A 23,190-nucleotide genomic window follows, 5' to 3' on the forward strand; every position below is an offset into this window, starting at 1 on the left:
TAGGCTGACTTAGAAAAGGAGATTCTCTTGCAGCCAATTCTTCCATTAAATCGCTTTGAACTTCTTTCCTTCCCCTGACTGCAGAGAGCTCCTGAAAAGACATAATTAACACCTTTGTTTTCCCAACCTCTACTTAAAATAAAGAATAGATTAATAAATATTTATGGTGCAGTAACGCTTTTCAGAGATGGTCTCAGGTCTCTCGAGGAAATACCATGTGGGTACAGAAGGTAGAAAAGACATTGCAGTGTCCTCCTACAAGGACAGATTGTGAGCTGTTGAAGTCAATGTTGGAGTTACTCTAGATTGATGGCAGTGTAACTGAGAGCGGAGTTGTGCCTAAATGGAGACTATTTCCATCATGTGACTTTCTCTGGGATTAACCTGGAATCTGGGCAGGGCAACTGTGCGCCACTTGGGGTTCAACCAATGAACATATATTCAGGACAATTATCTTGGCAGCGGCAGCTGAAGTGTGCTCGCAAATCTATTTGCACTCCCGCACATACAAGTAACTCCGTATGCAGACGTGCCCTGGATGTACATCCACATGCAGATTGGGCAGCACAGCTTAGGCACCTGTATTTGGAAACATGGATCGCTCTTCTGTAAATGGTGTGGGTGTTTCCATGTTTGACCATTAGTGCGCTCAAAGACACTCATTACAATGAGTGCAGCAAACTTGCACGCTTAATAGTCACATAGGGCTATATCCTGCTCTCTTATATCAGAGTAAACCTGGACTATTTGAATGAGATCAGGTTTCATACCCCGGTTGCACTGAAGTCAATGGGAGCATCTTCAGTGGGATGAGGATTTGGCCCTGATTCTGAATTTACATCAGTGTAATTGAGAGCAGAATTTGGCCTATACTGGGCAAAGAACACCTCAGGCAACACCAGCTCAGACATACTGAGCCAGGTTCTGCTCCCAATTACACTGTTGTAATGAATCAGGAGTAACCGTGTTGGAGTTGGTAGAATTACTCTGGAATTCCACTGTATGCGGCAGATCTTCGGCTAGTGCAAATCAGCACAGCTCCATTGACTTCAGCAGAGCTACTTTGAATCGCACCACCTGAAGATCTGGCCTATAAGTGAAGTGAAAAATTAGCCCATTGCAAGACCACCCTATGAATACAACACATCCAGGCTACACCCGTCTGCAGCAAACTAATACCCATGGAGGCAAATGCACGCTCAGAGAATGTCCACAAACACACACCCACTCACAACCCATCCCATTATGTACACAACCATACACCTGCTTCAAAACATTCCTAGGCATGCGCTCCTAAAGCCCCTAAACAGCCATACAGGTGCACACTGTATGCACACACCAGTGTGTTTATTCAAGCACATACCCTCTCACACACACAAAATTACTCGTTTGCACAGCTGGGGGAGGATGTTCTGTGCTGGGAACAGTACCCACGTGTGTGCAGATAATGCTATGCATACAATTATCATTGGGGTATTCTGTGCGGCTGCTGTGATAGAACTGTAGGGCTAGGCGGTGTCTATTGCTGACCAGTATTTTAGGCTGGGATTTTTAAAGGAGCTAGACACCAAATTCCCACTGCATTTCAATGGGTTTCAGACACCTGACTCTTTAGGTGCCTAAATCCCAGCTGAAATGCAAGTGAGTGCTTGTGTTAATTACCTGGTCACTGCTTCATGCAGTGGCACTCCCAATCTAACTCGAATGCCAGTGTCTGAGTCTAAAACAACAAAGCCACCCACTCCTGCAGTTGATTACTGCAGCTTTCCAGGGCTGGCTGGATGCTAATTATACAGTGCTGCTCACATTGGCTACGGAGCCGCGGCTTTTTAAAAACGCTCATTTCACAACACTAATCACCAAAACTGTTAACATAGGCAGCGATTTCAAAATAAATCAACACCCATGGGAAAGACTGACACACAGTAAACCCAGATCAATCAATTGATACATATGTACAGCTACGTGCACCCTTGCTGTGTGCTTGTTGTATGTGTGCAAGAAGGTCCATTTACTGAAAAGCCACAGTGAGATGGACATAAATGAATTTATTTCAGCCTTGTTTCCCCAGAAAAATCCCAACCAGCCCTAGATCAAGGAGTGAAGTGCAGTAAAGGCCAGCCCACCGCCTGATCCAAAAGGCTGTCACTCAATGTGACTGACAGCCCACTGCACCAGCCCAGTGAAGGAGGGAACATGCCTAACTGCAGGGCACTGTAGCAGCAGTACATACACTCATACATGGGGTGGGGACTAGTCTCAGTGGAGGGTAGGTGGAGGAAAGCCAAATTCGCCATTGGTGAAAACAGATGCTGCCCCTTTGGCTCTTTCCCCTGTCCTCTGCAAACCGGGGTATGCAAGACTTTTAGGGCCTGATCTCAGTGTCAATGATGAGTAACGACAGTGAATTCAGTGGGTTATGCTGGTGTAAAACCAGAGTAAATAGGAGGACAATCCAGCTGTCTGTCAATCCTATGGTCCTGGCTTGCCCGTTTACCACTGTACCAGTCCTGTTAAACCCATTCAGCCTCATTGCATCCCAGCACAAACTCCCTCTGAGAACTTACAGGGGTGTGGCTGTTGCACCTTTTTGTACCTTTCCTTCTGCATTTTGGCCCCAACCTACCCAATCTCCCACGCACATGAAACAGAAGAAGAGTCCCATTGACACCACGGGGATGACACGTGTGCTGCTAGCCCCACGCACTCTGATGGACTGCAGCTAGCTGCAGCAGGTGGAGCAGGATCATGTAGCATGTTGGCAAAGGGTATCAGTGTGTGTTGTGGTGTAGGAGACCTATAAGGCTGAGGCACCCATTGTATTCAGTGACTTTTCTTGCCTTTTTTCCTTTGCTATGGGAAGCCATTCTTGGTTGGGAAGGTCAGTTCTTCAAGATAATTTGAAACTGTTTTGAGATTCTGAAATAATTTCTTCTGCAAGTGGAAGGAAGTGGTTGGTGAGGATAAGGACGATGACTTTCCCAGCAGTGACCAACAAGGAGATGCCTCGGTAGTTTCTGCAATCAACTCTGTCCCCTTCTTAAAAATAATAACAATCAAGGCATCCCTTAGGTTGGCTGGGATTTCTTCCTTGATCCAAATTTTAAGGATGAGGACATGAAGCTGATGTGTAGTTGTTCTCCTCTTTCTTTGAAAATCTCTGCAGGTATTCCATCAACACTAGCTGCCTTATTGTTCTTCATTTTCCTAATGGCATTCCCGACTTCTGCCAGGGTAGGCGGCAAACCAAGATCTTCTCTAATTGCTTTTTGCGTGATGTTATTTATCATATTTTCATCGACCGATGAATCACGGTTCAGGAGATCCTGGAAATGTTCTTTCCAGCAAGCATTGATGGATTCTCTGTCCTTCTCTGGAGATCATCACTTTGTAGTGGTGGAGAGGCTTGCATGTACCAGTGATCCTGAGAGCAAGGCTGTCTAGAGATTCATGCTCCTGGCAGCAATACCCATGGTGGCAAGGTTGAGGGGGAGGTTCCTGATTAAGCGATCCAAGAAGACTTCAATGGCGGACGAGGCAGAAGAAAAGTGGAACCCCCTTTCTAGCGGCTGTGAAGGTGGATGAAGGCTGCAGCAGATTAAGGGTCTCCAATCATCTTGATTCCATGCCACTGAACTCAGATCCCTTATCTGTCAAGGACTGTGTGTTTGTTGGTGTGTGACAACATCCCCACGCGAAAAGAAGTCATACACGGGTGTCTTCCATATGGGAATCAACATCTTCTCTGCACAACAAGAAAGTCCTATGGCGATCGGCGAGTGGTGACGGGGACAGGATTGTGAGATCTGGAAGTTCCTAGTCACGGACCGACATATAGGCGGTGGATGTTTGTTTTCAGTCATCTTGCTCGAGGACAGAAGCAGTAAGAGCAGTTTGGCAGCTGCACCCACACCTGAGCAGTCCTATTTAGGATTCACTCTGCTCACCCACATGGGGACGGGGCTAGAAAAGGTGCCCTAAATATAGTCTGCCTCGATCAACTCCTGACTGGATAACTGCATCCAGTGGGATCACCTCTACATGGTCACAAAAGAACAAAAATGGTTTTTGGAACCTGGAATGTACGATCCTTAATGGACAATGCAAATAGTGATTGCTCTGCGTGAAGGACAGCAATTGTCTTTCGTGAACTGAGGAAGTTCAATATTGACATTGCTGCTCTATCTAAAACTCGATGTGCTGGAGAAGGAAGTCTGAAAGAAGAAGGTGGAGGATACACTTTCTTTTGGAGAGGGAGAGCAGAAGAAGAGCCACATATACATTGAGTTGGTTTTGCCATCAAAAACGAACTTTGTGAACCGACTCTCAGAACTCCTAATTGGCCTCAATGGACGCCTCATGACTCTCCATCTGAAACTCACCAAAAACCAACAGGCGACGATTATGAGTGCATGTGTCCCAACTCTCAGTGCTGACCGGATCATGAAGGAAAACTTCTACTCGCAGCTTGACAAATCCTCTCAAATATCCCAAGGGAAGATAAAGATCATCCTTCTTGGAGATTTCAATGTCAGAGTGGGAAGAGACTCATCACTTTGGAATGGCACTATTGGAAAAGAAGTTTCTGGAAATTTAAATGCTAATGGGGTCCTTCTCCTGACAAAGTGCGTAGAACACGGACTTGTCACTATAAATACCCTGTTCTGCCAAAAGAACAAGTTCAAGATGTCCTGGAAGCATCCTAGATCAAAACATTGGCATTTGATCAATTATATGGTTGTTCAGACTCGTGATCGCTGGGATGTCCTGATTACGAGAGCCATGACTAGCACTGATGACTGTTGGACTGACCACCACCTCATCCGTTCATGCATGTCCATCAGAATTGCTCCTATATGTAGCATGCAAAGGAAGCAGATCAGATGCAAGATAAATATCGAGTGCTTTAAGGACCCACTCAAGCAGAGAGAATTCCAGCAATTCCTGAGTGAGACATTACCAACAGAGCACTCAGAAGGAGTCAAGGAGCACTGGACGGGACTCAAGACAGCGGTTCTCTTATCCTATGAAAATACAATAGGATACGAGACCAGGAAACATCAAGACTGGTTTGTCGAAAATGACACTGAAATTCAAGGTCTCATCGACAGAAAACGGAAAGCTTTCTGTGCCTGGCAGAACAACATCAATTCTGCCAGTAAGAAAAATGCACATCAACAAGCAAAGTCAGAGGTGAAGAGGAGAACATGGGAACTGAAGAATGAGTGGTGGATTCAGAAATCAAAGGAAATCCAAAATTTTGCTGACATCCGTGACACTTGTGGCTTCTTCTGTGCTATGAAAGCTGTCTATGGCCCTAGCACTCAAGGCCTCAATCCTCTAAGTGGGTCACCATTTTAGGCTCTGTAGTTTAACAAGCATGGAAATCATTTACATGCTGATTGTTTTTCATATTATAGCAGCCCTAGGAGGCCACAGCTGAGGTCAGGGCCCCATTGTGCTAGGCGTTGTAAACACACCTGAAGAGCTTATGATCTAAGCAGGCAAGAGAAAGGTGGGGGGGGTGGTCCCCAGTCAGAGCCCAGCTCTCCTGACTCCCACGTCAGTGCCCCATCACTGGACCCTGCTATACAAAGCTATTACTTTGTCCTCTTTATAGTAACTGATCAAAGCCTGTTGTGCCAGAAAACAGTCCCCCTGCCCAGAGGAGTGAGGTGGGATGGGACTCCCCTCTACCTGTGAAACAGGCTGATTTAAAGCACTCCAGGCTCCTGGTCATTTCTCCTTCAGTCTATCAGCAGAGCTTGCTGTTTTATTGCATTTTCTCTCTTTTCATGACCTGTTCCCCTTCCCCTTAGTCCGGTCCCCCCTCGCTCACCCTTTCTGTTCTTCTGTCATCTCACCAGCTTTCTCAGCCCTGCTGCAGCTGCTACGAACCTGCCCAGAATTCCTGAACCCGGCAAAACTATTGATAGGGAAAAAAAAAGCGTGCGTGGGATTTATTTGTGATCTCTTTGGTTCCACCTGTCTGCACAGTCACGACAGAGTCCCAGACAAGCCGCCTCCAGTTCCACCAGCTGAAACGTATCTCATCTGGCAGGGGCTGCTCAGAGACTTGTTCATGTCAGGCTGATGGACAGGCCTCTAACTGTCCCCTTCCTGCAGAACACACCGGGAGAATGAGGCAATCTGCTGGAAGAGGCAGCATAACGCAGTGGGTAGTGAGGTGGCCTGGGGCTTCTAGTCCCAGTTCTGGCAGTGGTCTGCTGGGTGACCATACAGCTATGTGCCTCAGTTTCCCCTCCCATCTGTTTTGGCCTGGCCTACATCCACTTATGTCCCGGTTTAACAATGTGGCTTTGGTAAAACCATCACAGTCCTATCTAGTGATGCTAGTACAACCCCTAGTGTAGGTGCAGTTATAAAGCTGCCTTATACATAGCTTGTTCCCTTTCCTCGGTGGGTTGTACCACTTTATCTGTCAGGGGATAGTTAAAGCAGTACAACTTTTGTGTGTAGACAAAACCTTACGTGTGTCTGGGCGCAGCCTGCAGCTGAAACTAGAACACAAGTAACAGTAACTAATGTGCGGGGGCCATATTAACTTTCCTGGGGAGTAAGTAATACTTGGCAATAATGTCACACATTCTCTTTCCAAAATGCTGCACAGATCTGATCTAGTTAATCCTCCCTTCCTATCCCCAGGGATGGTCAGGAGGTCTGGGCTGATGGATATGGCACAGAAGCCCTTTGGTGCCAGCCAGCTGAAGGTTCACTGCTGTGTCAGCAGCTCCTATCAGGCCTGAGAGATTCACTATGCCTAACACATTGCTGCCATAGTATTTACTATACAACTTGTCGTGGGAGGTATCAAATGAACGCTTATATCACCCCGAGCATCATAAGCATTGTGAGATGTACATATGGCTGGTGTGTAAGGAGCTGCATGCATGTGCTGAACATGTTAGAGTCTGTGTTCTAGGCAGGGCTTTGCCAGACAAGGGGATGTGGAATCATCTGTTCACTTAGGTCTCTGATGTAATTAAGCAATGTAAAGCCACACCCAATGGGAGCAACATCAGCATTCCATGTCAATGTGGAGAGCACCAGAGACTAAAAGCCACAGGGGCTGTCATGTGTCTGGGGTGCAAAGACAATGAACTTTGGGGTATAAGGAAGGAAAATGTGCTAGTTGTTTGCTCAGGAAACCCCTTGAAGGGCACGGACATTCATGAAAACCTGGATCCTGGTTACGACTAAAAGCCAGCAGGTCTGTCACAGCCTCTATCCTTGGGAGAGTGTCTGCTCTGTTAAATAGGAAAAGGTAACCATTAATAAGTGCAAGAGTCAGGGACCCCACATGGGAGATCCTGGGGGGCTCAGCCCAGGCTGCAACCCCATGGTATGTGTGTGGGAAGGGGCCCATGTTACAAGTTTGTACTGGGCCTGAAAAAATTATGCTTGGGCCCTGACAAAAGTGCCCTAGAAAACACTCAAATCTTCTAGACTCTTAGATTGCAAGAATCTGATTCTCCAAACCTAAGCTAAAAATGGCTGGCATGCTGCCCTGCTCTCTAGTGGTTAGCGGATATGTCTAGGAGCCAGGACTCCTGGGTTCTGCCATTGTTTCATTGCCTTATAACATGATTCTTGATAACTAGATGGCTTAGAACTTAACCTGACCTCTTAAATAGGGCTAACGAACACTTCCCTTCTCTCGGCCGTGCAGTTCAATGGGGAAAGTTCACCCCTGGGCAGAGGACCAGCATGGTGCCTAGGCCCCATTTAAGCCCTAATCCTTGCAAAGTGCTTTAAGATCTTCACGTAAAGCTGCTAGCGACGGGCAAGCATTGTCATCCCAGCAGTCGCGGGGGCATGCGGTGAGTTTTGGTGGCTTTGCTGTCAGGGTCCAAGACGATGCTTACCCTCCATCCACCACGCCCGGGGCTGGAACACTTGCACAGCTCCAGCACTGGAGAGCCCCAGCAAATCCGAGGCCCCATTGCCTTTCCGCCACGGAGCTGCTTTTGCCTGGAAAACTCGAAGTGGATCCTTCCTTTCCCTTTCAGACCTTCGCTCCACATGAGGGTGTCTTGTTAAATATAACCCTTTCTGAGCACATCCCCTCTATTCTTAGACCGTCTGCGTATCTTTTATCTGCCAGGCACTCTCCCCACCCTTCCCTTTTTTACATAAAAAAGATCATGTTTCCATAGGAACCCACTGCGATCCTTGATCCAGTTCTCATTATTTCCTGGGTGAAAGGAACTTTATTTTAGTCTGTTTGTGTACGTTGTCAGACTTTGGCTAATCCTACTTTTCTGACTCTGTACAGCGTGTTCTTTTCATCTTTATTTCTAACGTGTTCATCCTGCAGCTTAATTTACCCTGTATTATGATCAAATTTAGCTGAAAGTGATCCGCTTTGCTAAATATGAATATTCATTAGCTGTCTCATTCATTCACTGGAAGCATCTCCTGCTTCAAACTCATCACTGTGTCAGCTCAACCCTCCGCGAGGGAAGAGGGTATGTGAAAATTGTACATTCAGTGCTCGGGGGGTTGTTACCTTACGTCATACTGTTACCTGCAAAAGTGAAAATACTACTCCCAGAAGCCACCTGTGCTCTGCACACGGCCTCTGCCAGGGAGCAAGCTGTGATATCCATCTGCCTGGCGAACTTTGCAAGCATGGTGCTGTATACAGGGATTGTCTGACCAATTGGTGAAATGCGGCTGTCCCTGGGGTGAAATGTGACAGCTTTCTAACCACACACAGCTGTTGCCACGCAACAGGGGCCTGATGCAAAGCTTGCTGAAGTCAACAAGTGTGTTGGCTTCAATGGGCTTTGGATCAGGCTCCAGTTAGAGAGCGAAGGATACTCTATCCGTCTGAAACTACAGGGGCTTTAGAGGTTGGCTGGAACAGACTATAGGGTCAGGGAACTAAAGCTAAATCTGGACAGTTCTGTGTGCTGATTTGCACACCCCTAGCCTCATGCACAAAAATGCATGTGTGCACATACCTGATTTATTCACTCCCCAAAACCCAAACGGCTCCTCATTTGTGCCCCAGCCATCCCCCCACCCCTGCAACAAACATATATGCAAGAGAAACGTCTGTGACCCAGAACTGGGAAAAATATGTGGCAATTTTTTTGCTCAAATTCATTGTATGCTATTAATTATTATGATTATTATTTTATTATAGTTGTTCCCAGTCGGTATTGTGACCCACTGTGCAAATGCAGATATGGCTCGATCTGTGCCGTGAAGCGAGTTAAAGTTAAAGAAGGCTGTTTCCCTTTCTTCCACTCTTTGTATGCCTGGTCTGTTTAGACAGCAAGCACTTTGAGTCAGGGACCATCTCCTACTCTCTGCCCATTCAGTGCGCAGCACAATGGGATCCTGGGGGTCTCTAGATGATGCTGCAATGCAAGTTACTAATAACAATAACAATTAATAATTAATGGGAGATTTGGTTGTATGAGGTCTTACATGCGCACACACGTTTTGAAACACTATAGATCCTTATTAGGGAAATGCCCCCAAAGCCATTTTTGCATGCGCTTGGTGGGAACCTTACTGTGAGCAGAGATGGGTCAGAGCAAACCCCAGACCCAAGCAGCCATGAGGGTTTGTTTTTTTTTTTGGGTGGGGGGAGGAGAGAGGTTGAAATCAAGATCCTGGTTCTGAATTTTTGCGGCTTGAGCCTCTCTCTGGTTCCAAGGAGCTTCCCCAAAGGCCTTCTGTCCCCTCGCAGCACCAGTCAGCGGAGCGGGAGCTAGAGGGGATGTTTAAGTGCAGACTTAAACACCTGCAAGTTGGGATGTTTCTCTGAAGTTTCTTCAGAGGCTTCACATTTCTTGGGTTGCAGATTTCCTGAGGAGAGTCTCCCTACCAACCCTTCCCCTTCCAGGAGGGGGTTAGCTTAGTGATGGGAGTCAGGACTCCTGGGTCTGGTCTCAGCTCTGCCACTGCACTCACACAACACACACCCACCCACCCACCCCCCCCAAACTCCATATCTGAGCACTCCTGGACTGGGGGATAAAATCCAAACCAGCATCTGAGCTACTGAAGCCACCCTTTATCTAAGAACATAAGAATGGCCAGACTGGGTCAGACCAATGGTCCATCTAGCCCAGTGCCCTGTCTGCCGACAGTGGCCAATGCCGGGTGCCTCAAAGGGAATGAACAGAACAGGCAGTCATCGAGTGATCCATCCCCCGTCGTCCACTCCCAGCTTCTGGCAAACAGAAGCCAGGCACACTCAGAGCATGAGGTTGCGTCCCTGCCCAACCTAGCTAATAGCCATTGATGGACCTATCCTCCATTAACTTATCTAGTTCTTTTTTGAATCCTTTTATAGTTGTGGCCTTCACAATATCTCCTTGCAATGAGTTCCACAGGCTGACTGTGTGTTGTGTGAAGAAATATTTCCTTTTGTTTGCTTTAAACCTGCTGCCTATTAATTTTGTTGGGTGACCTCCAGTAGTTCTTGTGTTTATGTGAAGGAGTAAATAACATTTCCTCATTCACTTTCTCCACATCAGTCAAGATTTTATAGACCTCTATCATATCCTCTCTTAGCTGTTTCTTTTCCAAGCTGAAAAGTCCCAGTTTTTTTAATCTTTCCTCATATGGAAGCTGTTCCATACCCCTAATCATTTTTGTTGCCCTTTTCCACACCTTTTCCAATTCTAATATATCTTTTTTTGCATTCAGGTGACCAGATCTACATGTAGTACTTAAGGTGTGGGTGTACCATGCATTTATATAGAGGCATTATCATATTTTCTGTCTTATCTATCCATTTCCTAATGGTTCCTAACATTCTGTTAGCTTTTTTGACTGCCGCTGGAGTGCAGCATGGCAGCCTTCATGCGGCCCACTCTGTTAAATGAGAATTCACAAAGAATGCAGTCAACGTGGCGACCAAACATTGCTGAATGATCTCCCGGTTATTAGAGCAGCAACGCAACTGCTGCTGCACATTGAGTGGATGTTTTCAGAGAACTATCCACAATGACTCCAAGATCTTTCTTGAGTGGTAACAACTAAATTAGATCCCATCATTTTGTATGTATAGTTGGGATTATGTTTTCCAGTGTGCATTACTTTGCATTTATCAACATTGAATTTCATCTGCCATTTTGTTGCCCAGTCACCCAGTTTAGTGAGATGCCTTTGTAATTCATCACAGTCAGCTTTGGACTTGACTATTTTGAGTAATTTTATATCATCTGCAAATTTTGCCACCTTACTGTTTACCCCTTTTTCCGGATCATTTATGAATCTGTCGAACAGCACTGGTCCCAGTACAGGCTCCTGAGGGACACCACTATTTACCTCTCTCCAACCTGAAAACTGAGTATTTATTCCTACCCTTTGTTTCCTATCTTTAACCAGTTACTGATCCAGGAGAGGACCTTCCCTCTTATCCTATGGCTGCTTACTTCACAATGCATTGAAACCCGACACCCAGAAGAGTGTAGTGTTTGAAATCCAGATTTGGTTTCCAAGTGACTCGGATCTTTTCTTGCTTCTGGTGCAATACGATGATGTGAGAATCCTCTTGGAAGGAACAGAGAGAGAGACAGGGCCTTTAAATAGAAAGCATTTTCACTGGTTTTTATGTGTCTATGGATGTAACAAAACCAAGACCCTATATGAATATTTGTGCTTTAAAGGACTGGATGGTTTGGTGGGAATGACAATGGGCAATTGACTTTTTCACCTCTGGGACGCTCTTTGAATCCGGCAATGACAAAAATGTATTATCCTCTGGTGACTGCTCATTGAAGCGAGTGAAATGATCATGGGCTGTCACAGTTCAGGGGTGAGCTGCCCCCAAGATCTCTCACCCAGCCTTTCCATAGGCCCTCATGTTCAGTGATGGGACACACTCTGCAGACTGGAACTCCATGGTCCCAGGCTGCGGCACCACTCTGTGTAGAGTGGCTGCAACCCCGTGACCCTGTGCAGCTGTGGTCTGGCATTTACACTGTGGCTGCCAGGTGAGGACAAGACTGATGAGTAGCCAGTGAACACAAATTGACACACCATGTCCAGCCCGCCTTCCCTGCACCCCTCCCTCCTCTGGCTGGGCTGGGTTTCCTCCCTTCACGGCTGTATTCTCTCACTACTTGTTCCACTGGGAAAGCGAGGAAGCCACTACTTTCATGAAGAACAGGAGCACACCATGTGGCCTTTACATGCTATGGTAGTAGGAAGGGCATTTGGCATTTAGAGCCCGGCTCTGCCATGTGCTCCTTGTGCAGGTCTGGGACAAGGTCACTACCCCTCTGGGTTTCCTTTCCAGCTGTGCAGTGGGAGGAGGTTAAAAACTGCAGCTTATGGAGCACGTGGTCACTGATCCCAGTCCAGCCTGGGTCTGGGATCCTTGGCCTTCCGAGGAGTGCTTAGAGGGTCCTGCAAAAGGAATCAGGGTCTCGGACCAATTCCCAGCAGACGTGTCCACAGAAAACCCCGCCACCATTGCTAGCACTGATTGGATCTTTTGTGGGCACGGTCCTTGCTATGCAAGAGTGAGACACATCGGTTGGGGGGTGGGGGGTGCTGCCCACACCGTACCTCTTCTGCGGTCGATCCAGGAACATAGATCTAAAGGGTTGTCAGTCTGCCCCTTTTACCATCACTGAATTCACTTAGCTGGCCTGAGCCTGATGTTTCCCTGCCCCAGGGGAGCCCATCACACCTAGCCACCATGAGTGATCGAATGCTACCAAACCCCAGCTCTCCGCTTGGCACCAGGCTACGGAACTGGGACGAACACAGTCTGCTCGGTGTCCCCCTCTAGTGGCGAGACCACCTCTAGCACTTTCTCAGCTGGCCTGCTCGCTCAGGCTCAGTCCCTGCCGGTGACCCAGGCAGGAGCATCGCTACAAGTACAGTGAGGACACATGGCAGTGGGAAGGGGGCCTGGTTGAAAGGAGGTGCCGGAATCCACACAGCCCTAACCCTGGGCGCACACAGCCCTGCTGCCTTGCATACGTATTTGTTCTTTACCTTCTGTGGCTGACTTTTGCTGCAGTTCAGAAGGCAGCTGCCCATGCTGGACATGCACATTATTCCTCCACCCCTCTCTCCGCACGCTGCTGCTAGTTGCATGGGTTTTTCTGATTTGCTGGGTGATGCTTTCGTCTTATTTATGCCAGGGGCAATCAGGGAGGGCCTCTTTCCTTGTTCCACTGTGATGTACGTTATCTACTGCTGGTAACCTTCATGCTCCACTCATATAAGCAATACCATATTATGTACACAGGAGAGCCAGGCAACATGGAGTGATAAATGCACAGAAGGAGGAGACCTGGGTTCTAATTCCTGCCTCTGCCACTGACTTGCTGCATGACCCTGGGCGACTCATCCCCCACCCCTACTCCAGTGCCTCAGTTTCCCCATCTGTAAATAGAGATGATAATGCTTCCACCTTCCTCAGAAGGGTGCTGGGAAGCTTCATGTATATAAGAGGCTTTGAGATCCACAGGGAAATGCAACAAATTATTTGGCTTCTTGTGACATAAAACTCAACTTTATTTTAAAAAGCAAACATGAGCTCTGCAATCTTATCTCACATTTCTGCTAGTTCTGGGAGACTAGTGTTCCTAGGCAAAATGGGACTAGGTGGCATCCTACTCCCTTTTCCTTATCATTTCATAGTGGGATGGAGAGAGGATTTGATAGTGAAAAATGAGAACTGATCTTTCTTCCCCTGGCATTTCCACCACCCCCAAGCTGCGTCAAGTCAGACACAGTCAGTTCTCTAAAGCAGTGCTATTAGGACAGACACATCCCTGCTGGAACACCATCCTGCCAGAGTTGCACCTGGCCCCAAGAGTCCAGGCTGAGAGGTTCCTGGCTTCCTGGACTCTGATTACGGCAGTGCTTGTTCCAGTCAATTCTTGTCTCTGGCTGTCACTGGCTTTTTCATTTCCCAAGCTGCTGTGCTAAGCAAGAGCAAATTGCCTTTCAGAACCAAATGAGGTCAGAGATGTGCTCTAGAAATACAGCTTTTAGTACATATTTTAGAGACAGGTTAAAGGCTGCTTTGCTCATCGTGGCTTCAGTTTGGATCAGGATCATCTTATTCTAATTGGGAGGGTGCTGGGACATGAAATGAGGGGTGAGCTGTGTTCCTTCACCGTCTCCCTACCACCCAGAAATCCCTACCAAGACTCACATGTGAGATGAGTCTCTTTAAAGAGAGGGACAACACAGAACAATCCAGCCAGCTCCAGCTGGCAGTCCCAGAGGCTCTGCTTGAAGAATGAGCCCGAGATCAGTAATCTACAGGAACGTGGCGTGAGATAACACTCAGTTCCCACCCAAGCAAAGCCAAAGCAGAAAGAGGAAGGCTGTCTTGTGTTTAAGGCAGTGGATTGGGACTCACAAGATTGGGGTTCAATGTCTAGCTTTGCTGCCAACTCCTTGTGTGGACTTGGACAAGCCGCTACATCTCTCTCTGGACCTCCGCTCCCCTTCTGTAGCACGGAGACACCTTTATTCAAGAAGGAAGTTGGCAAATAGGAGCGGGTTCAGCGAAGAGCCATGCGAATGATTAAAGGATTAGAAAACCTGCCCGATAGGGATAGGCTCAAGGAGATCAATCTATTTAGCCCACCAAAAAACAAGATTAAGAGGTGACTTGATTACAGCCTGTAATTATCTATGTGGGGAACAAATATTTAATAATGGGCTCTTCAGTGTAGCTGAGAAAGGTGTAACATGATCCAATGGCTGGAAGCTGAAACTAGACAAATTCAGGCTGGGAAAAAAGGTGTTAATTTTTAACGGAGAGTAATTAACCATTAGAATAATTTACTCAGCGTCCCGGTTGATTCTCCAGCACTGGCAATTTTTCAACCAAGACTGGCTGTTCTCAAAAAGGTCTGCTCTGGGAATTATTTGAGGGCAGTTCTCTGACCTGGGTTATACAGGAGGTCAGACTAGATCATCACACTCTCCCTTCTGGCTTTGGAGTCTGTGCATCTTTTGTCCATCTTGCTTATTTGGATTGTAAGCTCTTCCGGGCTGGGACAGGTAAACTGATGGATGGTCTCAGCAGCCAGGGATGGAAATACAGCTCCAAGCCTCAGTCCTTTTAAGGCCCTATCTTGAGGGCTTCTCAAAGAGTCTCAAAAACAAAAAGCAAATCAACGGACAACACTGGGCAATAGATCCGGGAGGTTCTCGCCACTTTAGCCAGCCAGGAGGGGAAAAAAGTGCCCCCTTTCCTTTCTTGTCTACTCTGCCCTGAGTAGCCATGTGACCAGCCAAGATCCTTTAACTCTTTCCAGGCTGCAGTGCCTTTCCCCTGTCCCACATTCCCTGTGGGGACATCTCTTCTGCAGCTGGAGCATACATTAAAAATAGCCATACAGCTACAGGCAGTGGCTCAGGCTAGCACCTAGAGTACGGACCTAGGATCTTGGATGGGGTTGTGCTTGGACAGCTGCCCAAACCGCCACCTGTTCCATCCCAGCCAAAGTACTACTTTTAGCATTCTAGTTCAATAAAAGCTAGTGCGCGTACGTCTACCTGAACTGAAAATGACACTTCCAGCGGCAGTGTATGTGTACCCTGTGTGTGTGTGTATGTACAGCACCTAGCGCGATGGAGGCCTTGATCTTTCTTTTGAGCTTCTAGATGGTCCTGTAATAACTAGTTAATGGTTGGATCCTGCTCTCTAGTTGATTTTTAATAGCAGATCTATGCAAGCTCTGAGCAGGGCAATTCAGCGCCATCCCCATCCCTTACTCCCCCTCTTTACCCCTTCATGCCCACATCTTCTCCCATGAGAGGATTCAGAGGTAGAAGCTTGGCACTGTGATGTCTCCCGGACTCATGGGGGTAGGACAGAGCAGAGCTTAGAAGGGCTAGCATTGGGTGGGCTGATGGCAATGCCGTATCTTCTATCAGCTAGTGATAAGAAAGAAGCCTAAATATTAATAGGGTTTAAACAATACTAAGCCACTAAGTCCTGACACCAATGGCTTGACGTTAGCCAGCAGGGGCTTCTATCTAACCTGTGAGTTAAAAGGTAAGGATCCTAGTCTAAGAAATCTGGTCCAGAGGGTTTCAGCAATCTGCGTAAGCACCTCTTCCACCAGTGAATTAGCAGCTCAAAAGGCTCATGACCACCCCAGAGCCAGTTCAGGACTTGTCACCTATCCAGTCTGCCTTCTGTTTTCATGGTATTCTGTGCTAGTGAGTAGAACACGTGGGCAGCCCTAGGCATGCCGTCAGCTCCTTGTACTTCTTGACTGATTGATAGAGCAGCACAGCACAGCGGTAGAGGGGTCCTGCCAGTGGGTCCTGCCCTGGAGCTGGAGCACCCCCTCTGAGGACAGTTCAGTTGTAGATGAGTTGATCCAGAGGTAGGTAGTTGGCTGAAGGCAGACTAAAGACAAAATGGATGTTGGGCAGCTGCCTTTTATATCCTTTGGTCTTTGCCATGCTGCTTGTGGAATTTTACAGGAGTCCAGAGTCACATGAGTAAGTCCTGGTGACTCATCAGGTATATCCCTGGCTTCTCCCCCTGGACCCTTTGTACCTGTGAATTTCTTAATGGGCCATTAAGCAGGCTAGTGCTGCAGCCATCCTGTGTGGAGACAGCACAATTTGAAATACAGATATATCAAACATATCCATAACTTCCATTCCACATATAACACATGAACATAAACATTATCATCTTACTTAGCACATTCTAGCCTTTCTAATGGTACCTGACATGGCATATCTCACATGAATTATTATGATTTTGACATATTGATGTTCAACAACACAATAAATGCCCCCCCCCCCCCAAATCTAGCCAGCGTGACAGCATTGTTTTAAACTAAGTAAGTGGCACTTTACAGCACCCAGTATTATAGTAAAACCTTGAGGACTCAACTCAGCTTGAAACTGCATTGTGCTAGGCACTGTACATTGGAGATGGTCACTGGTGCAGAGCTTGCAGAGTAAATGGAACAGCTGGAGGCACAGAGAAGTTAAATGATTTGCCCAAGGATGCAGAGAGAGCCTGTGGCAGCGCTTGGAATTGAACCCAAAGTTCCAGTATTCCAGGCTAGCACCTAGCCGCACAGCTTCAGTCCAGCGTGACACACTCAGCCTTTGCTCGCTGTGTGGCCTGGAGGAAGGGGCTCAAGATCTGGCTCCATGTTGGCAGTTGATTCTTTTGACAGATTGGTTCCTTTCACAGCTTTCTAGGACAAAGCCCTTTCTATTTGTGATGTTAAGGGCCAGAAGGTTGATTTGCTTAGCTGATGTGAGACCGTTCCTGTGGCATGTTGGATTTTGATGGGTGTTTCTCAGACATTCCTGGTTGTTGTTCTTCACAAGAGCTGCAGCTAACTGACTTTCTCCCCACCCTGCTTGTTTTCATGTCAGCTGTGACATGCGTTAGAGTTCGCTCTCCAGCTTTTCGCATGGTTTGATTGCTTCTCTTCTGACTTGTATGAGCTTCTGAGCCACACAATCCAGCAGCTGTCTAGACAAACTCCCCACAATCAACACAAATTAAACAAATCAGATGTGAGACAACAAACATGGACTGATCCCAGAATGGTCCTGACTCTCCCCAATAGTTAATTCCTAGATTGTCATAAATGTCAATACAAATCTTTGGATTGCATCCTTTTGTCCAGGAACATGATAGCAGCCAAGGAAATGATGAATAACAGAATGAGGTGTTTTTACACACACACACACACACACACACACACACTTTTGTTAAGTGTCTGTGACACTGACAAATCTCTGGGTAAAGTGACAGGAAGGTAAATCATTACCTAGGCAGATACAATAGTGATACAGACAGACAACAGCTAGACAGGTACAAGGTTAGCTAGACAGAGAATGAATAGCTATAGTCGTTGATCAGTAGGTGGAAACATATTAAAGATGCTTTCATGGTTCATTTGTGATGCAATAAATAAGGATCTCACCAAGAGAGGGAAGAGCGCTCTCTCTGTGAGCTACAGGAATGTGAGTGATGCATCTTTGGCAGGATCTGTCTGGAGGGCTGGTGAGGTCTCTGATTAATAAAGTTAGTGCCTTTTGTCTCCTGAATGCCTGAACCTGACTGTATTAAACAGAGAGATGAGATCCAAAGAGGTGGGTATCAGGCTGTGTGGAAGTGGAATAATTTTTAATTGTGAAATTTCATGCACACATTTTTGCCATTTCAGGGATTTTTATTCTTGAAATTTGGGCTGTTTCACAAAGTTCTGCAAAATGGATATTTCCACACTGAGAACATCTGAAAACATACATTATATTTTCCCCCTAATAAATGGGAAACAGGGACATTTCTGAGCAAAAATATTTGCAACATTTGGCAAATCTGTCATGAACACAGGACGATTGTTGCATTCATAATGAAGGATGAAAAAACTCAGATTGAGAGCATTTTTCCATTTCATTCTAAATATTTCTCCCGTCTCAAGTGGAAATAAGAGACGTACAGAAACAAGGGAGAAGAGGGTAAAAGAGAAGAAGAGATGGACAGTGATCTGTAGAAAAAGAAGTACATGGCTGGGTTGACATAGGGGAGAAAGAGAGGAACGTGGCTGTCTGAGAGATAGGGACAAGGTGTATAGTAGAGATGGTGAGCTCGGACAGAGAAATATAAAGAGGGATGACGAACTAAGATTGATCAGAAGACTTTTTTGTCAAGCATAAGGTAAAGACTTCCTCTTACATAAGAGCCCAATCCCATCTGTCCTTCTAGGTCCTGCGTGTATATGATCCCCATCACCAGTACATTCTGATTGCCTCAGAGCTTTGCGCCTGACTTCTATAGGAGCAGGAGCAGGCTCCAGGGACCCCTACAACCCTTACTAATGCATGTAGTCCCATGAACGTCACGGTGAGCTGAGATGGCTCATCACCTCGCCAGAGCGGCTCAGCACTTCAACAGACGGCTCAATCCAAAGCCTAGTGAAGTCACTGTGAGTCTTTCCACTGGCTTCCAGGGGCTTTGGATTGGATCAGAAATCAGGGCTTTAATTTCTTGCCCGGTTTAAAGACCATTCTCTGCCAGAATGAGTCAAGGGAGAGCAGTGGACATGAAAACCAGGCTGGGAGTTTCAGTCAAGGTCTGCATACTCTGAGTGTGATTGTCGCCTTTCATGAATGATGAATCCCTTCATCAAGGATACTTCCAGCCACAAATAACAAATGGCAGGAAAAAAGTGACTTCTGCGGCACTCCTGTTCACTGAACAATTCCCCACTGAGGCCTAGGAGCCGATATGTTCAAGAAATGGGTGTCTAGTGCTCGTTCTGCTGCTGAAAGACTCATTATGAGGAAGGTGTGTGTGTGTATGTCTGTGGGGGCAGGGAGGGGGAATCTTTGAACTCCTATAATGAAGGCTTGGTAAAGTGGAAAGGAGCTGAGGTTGCCGCAGATGAAAAACACCTCGTTTATAAATAATGGAGGGGGTGGGAGATCAGCCTGCTGGATTTATTCATCAGCCTAAGGAAAATACAAGGATACCTTGGAGGGATGTCTGCAAGTCTCATGCTTCAGGCAGCAGGGGAGGTGGTCTAATGGCCCAGGCTGATTGCTATTGCTTTTCTTCAGTGGTTTGTCTTGTCTCTGTGATTGTATTTATGCCTTATAATTTGCAGCTGTTTATTGCAATGTGCTTTTGTTACTGTAAGGCCTGCAACGTGGTAATGAACATCTCACTCGTGTTCAACCTCTCAGCAGCTCTTGATTCAGTTGATTACAGGATATTGATGACCTGCTTACACGGTGTAGCTGGAGCAGACCTTCCAGAACTACAATGGGTCCAATCATTCAATTCCAACAGGACCCGTAGAGGTTTGATGGACAACAGTTCTTCTTTCCCAGTGGCCCTGGACAGTCCCACAGAGACACCTCCTCTCCCCACCCTACTGCTCCATATACATATGAGAGCACTGAAAGAGATGGGGAGATGCCAACAATACACTGCTGTCTCCGAGTCGTATATCCCATTACAAAGAGCATGTCCAGGACATTGCAGTGCCTAGGTACCGATCAGCACCTGTAGGAAGAGGGACTGGATCAAACTCAGCTCAGACAACACCAGAGTGAAGCTGCTGGGGAGTAGGAAACACTCTTAGAAAAACTGACCAGGACTCTATCCTCTCTTCTATCAAAGGCAGCATCCCACCCATTTGTCAAAGTGTTGCAAAATGCCAGGGTTCTGTTTGACTCATCACTAGCCCTGCACAATCAGGTGGCACCAGTGGTAAAGAAAGGCCAGGTGAAGAACAGACAATTCCATGCAATCCACTAAGAAGCTTGCGATGCAGATCTAATGTACCTGGGGATCCCCTAAGCAGGGATACTCAGACTGAGGCTTGTAAGCCACAAGTGGCTCTTTAATGTGTCTCCTGCAGCTCTTTGCAGCACATGATAGTTAAACAATGTGTGATTTAATTATTAACCAATCGGGAGGCTTTTACTATGTTATTAACCAACTATAGTTGATAAAACAATACATGGTCAGTCATTTTGCTATGAGAATTATATATTATTATAAATAGCAAATGAAACCATGAATTCACATGACTTTGGCTCTTTTGGGTAATGTAGACCACTAATTTGGCTCCTGAACCCCTGAGGTCTGAGTATCACTGCCTTAGTTTCAAGAGGATAGCTGGATGTTTTGAGAGAGTGGCGATGTCTTACACAGTCAGACGAAAGAATACAGAGCATATTGAAAGCACCATTGGTCATTCTCAATCATAATACTTGGGTAAAATTTTCAAAAGTGCCTTTGTGACTTAGGAGCCTAATTTCTCTCATTGTCTTAGGCTCTTAAATCATTTAGGCACTTTTGAAAATGTTGTCCAGAAAATATATAGCATGTGGCAACAATTAACAAAACAAGTCTTGTGAGACCTCTAGGAGGTGCGACCAGTGGGTGAGTGTTATTGGACTGTTATGAGGTTTACAGACCCCATACAGAACACGGGCAGAAGACAAAAGAGAGCCTGCCCCACTCACAGGCAACCGGGTTGACCATCGTCCAGCTGCCAGAATTGCTAGTCCTGGAGAAAAGCCCCCACAGCTCAGAGCAAAAAGAAAAACAAGCTGAGCTGTAAAGGCAGACAGAAAGAGAGAGAAGGGGAGGCACAAAGGCCTAGGACAGCACAGAAGCAACAGCCCCATCCCAGCCTGCCTCCAAGGAACAATGGGAAGACTGCAGTGCTGGGGCTCAAGGGGTTAATTGATTCATTTTATGTGAAGCTGATGGACTGGCTTAATGTGAGTTGAATAGAGGAGAGCCAGTTTGGTGAAAGTGGGCCACCCGCAAGGGACTGCACACACAACCTTGGACATGGCCTCCTTTCACACATAAGGGAGCTGAGGCCCAGAGGGACACATTCTGCTCTGTTACCCAGTGTAAACTGCAACTGGCTCCACGGACGTGCTGAGAGTTTCTTGGTACTTACACCCATGGCACTGCTTGCTGTAGCCCATAGAGCTAGTGTCAGCATTTATTTTACTTAGCAGTAACACAAGGAATCGACAGGCCTTTAAGACATTGGCTTCAGCAGTAAGCATAAGGTTTGAGGTCTATGAACTTTGGCACAAGATAAATGGCCCAACGGTCACCCCTGAGTCTTGGGGAACTGGGAATAGAGTGCGTAAGGGGGAAGTTTGTACATAAGGACCCCAGGCAGTCACAGGAATATGCTTTTGGATATTTTAGGATAGGAACATCTGCAGATGTCTGACCACAAGAGTGCCATGGCAACGAATTGACATATATGATAATAAGTTGAGATCATTAATATACTAACCTATTATAGTATATAGGGCACCCAAACACACATTAGCATGGTGACAAAATACAAATAAAGAAAAGGAAAACAACACCCTACTGAATATGCATTAGGCATAGTGGCAGCAGCAACACATGTCATAAAAACTGTATCCCAGCCTGTGTGCTGGAGGAGAGAGTAATGTAGCCCTTGGGAGGTGCTAGGATGATGACCACTGGTGATGATGAGGATGGTTATGGTGATGGTGATGAGAAAGATAACAGCTAACCTTTTAGATTGTTCTGCAAGGGATGGTGTGAGTATATGGGTGTTCAGATACACATTCTATAGATGGCAGAGAAACTAAATGAATTCTTTGCATCAGTCTTCATGGCTGAGGATTTGAGGGAGATTCCCATACCTGATCCATTCTTTTTAGATGACAAATCTGAGGAACTGTCCCAGATTGAGGTGTTATTAGAGGACGTTTTGGAACAAATTGATAAATTGAACAGTAATAAGTCACCAGGACCAGATGGTATTCACCCAAGAGTTCTGAAAGAATTCAAATGTGAAATTGCAGAACTACTAACTGTGGTATGTAATCTATCACATTAAATTCTGTACCAGATGACTGGAGGATAGTTAATGTGACGCCAATTTTTTTAAAAGGCTCTAGAGGCGATCCTGGCAATTACAGGCCAGTAAGCTTAACTTCAGTACCAGGCAAATTGGTTGAAACTATAGTAAAGTACAGAATTATCAGACACATAGATGAACACAATTTGTTGAGAAGAGTCAATACGGTTTTTGTAAAGGGACATTGTGCCTCACTAGAATTCTTTGAGGGGGTCAACAAGCATATGGACAAGGGTGATCCAATGGGTATAGTGTATTTGTATTTTCAAAAAGCCTTCAACAAGGTCTCTCACCAAAGGCTCTTAAGCAAAGTAAACTGTCCTGTGATAAGAAGGATGGTCCTTTCCTGGATCAGCAACTGGTTAAAAGAAAGGAAACAAAGGTTGGAATAAACAGTCAGTTTGCAGAATGGAGAGAGGGAAATAGTGGTGTCCCTCGGGGACGGGACCAGTACAGTTCACCATATGCAGAAATGATCTGGAACCAGGGTTAAATAGTGAGGTGGCAAAATTTGCAGATGATACAAAACTCCTCAAGATAGTTAAGTCCAAAACAGACTGCAAAGAGTTATAAAGGCATCTCACTAAACTGGGTGACTAGGCAACAAAATGGCAGATGAAATTCAATATTGATAAATGCAAAGTAATGCACATGGGAAAACATAATCCCAACTATACATATAAAATGATGGGGTCTAAATTAGCTGTTACCACTCAAGAAAGAGATCTTGGAATTATTGTGGATAACTCTCTGAAAACATCCACTCAATGTGCAGCGGCAGTCAAAAAAGCTACCAGAA

The sequence above is a fragment of the Emydura macquarii genome, unplaced genomic scaffold (genome assembly GCF_026122565.2).
Source record: "Emydura macquarii macquarii isolate MOO-44397 ecotype Brisbane River unplaced genomic scaffold, CSIRO-AGI_Emac_v2 contig_1483, whole genome shotgun sequence".
NCBI lineage: Eukaryota > Metazoa > Chordata > Testudines > Chelidae > Emydura > Emydura macquarii.